Genomic DNA, 1455 nt, shown 5'->3' with positions numbered 1-1455 from the left:
AAATTACCGCATTTCTAAACCTATACCAATAAATATACCGATCTATCCAATTGTTTAAAAATTCATTATGCCACAAATTATACACCAAAACAAAGTGCAACTGTAATGCTTTAAAATGATGCATAAATGATTGTTCTAGCATGAAAACTGTCAAAGTTATTTGCAACCATATCGGAACCTCAAATCACAGCGTTTTTAAACATAGAACAACAATTCTACCGATCCTTCAAATTGACCATTTTTTAGACGAACACATTATGCCACAAATTATACACCAAAACAAAGTGCAACTGTAATGCTTTAAAATGATGCATAAATGATTGTTCTGGCATGAAAACTGTCAAAGTTATTCACAACCATATCGGAACTTCAAATTACCGCCTTTGTAAACCTGGGAAAATAATTATACCGATCTATCCAATTGGCCATTTTCTTAAAATACATTATGCATTAAATTATATACCAAAACAAATGGCAATTTTAATGCTTTAAAATGGTGCATAAAAGACTGTCCTAGCACGAAAACTGCCAAAGTTAATTGCAACCATATCGGAACCTCAGATTACTGCGTTTATTAAAAATAGAACAATAATTCTATCGATCTATCAAATTGACTGTTTATTTAGGGGTTAGAGGGAGATGGGTAGATGTTCTTACGCGGGAATTAGAGGAAGGGTAAATAAGAAAGGCTTGGGATTTTTTCTTTATAAAACGTTATAATCCTTCATATGTGTTTATTGAAATTTGGGTAAGTATATAAGGTAAGTATATAGGGTAAGTATTTTTAGGTTATAAATTCAGATTTTATTTTAGTTGTAAGTATTTTTAAAGGTTTTAGGGTTTTAATGTTTTAATATTGGTTTAGGGTTTTCACAATCTTTTAATTCTTTTAACAATAGATATAAGTTTTAGATATAAATTTTAATTGGTTTAACTGTGATAAAAATTAAGAAAATTAAGTTTTCCACTAGATTTAGTATTTATTTTTAGTTTTAGGATTTATCACTAAATATATGTTTTATCACTAGTTGTTATGCTTTTATTTAGGGTTAAGTTTATAATTTATTTATTTACAAACTTTAAAATATAATTTGCTGTTGTAGGGTTTGTTGTTTGTTTTGTTTGTTTGTTCGCTGTAGCGCACACACTTTTTGTTCTTCACACCGGTTGATTAGAAGTAAGTAAAAAAGCTAAAAACTGCAGCAGACGTTCGTATAAAAATGAAGTTGGATGTAGTTTGGTGTGGGTGCTATTGGACTTTAGGGATGGTAACGTTCAATTGTTCACTGATGTGAACATTGACCAATTTGTAAAAACACACATTATGCTACAAATGATATACCATACTAAAGTGCAATCATAATGCTTTAAAATGATGCCTAAATGATTGTCATAGCGTGAAAACTGTCAATGTTATTTGCAGCCATATCGGAACCTTAAAATACCGCGTTTTTA

This window comes from Lucilia cuprina, chromosome 2 (genome assembly GCF_022045245.1).
Source record: "Lucilia cuprina isolate Lc7/37 chromosome 2, ASM2204524v1, whole genome shotgun sequence".
Classification (NCBI taxonomy): Eukaryota; Metazoa; Arthropoda; class Insecta; order Diptera; family Calliphoridae; genus Lucilia; species Lucilia cuprina.
The sequence above is the reverse complement of the archived record's forward strand: the minus strand, read 5'-3'. Positions refer to the sequence as shown.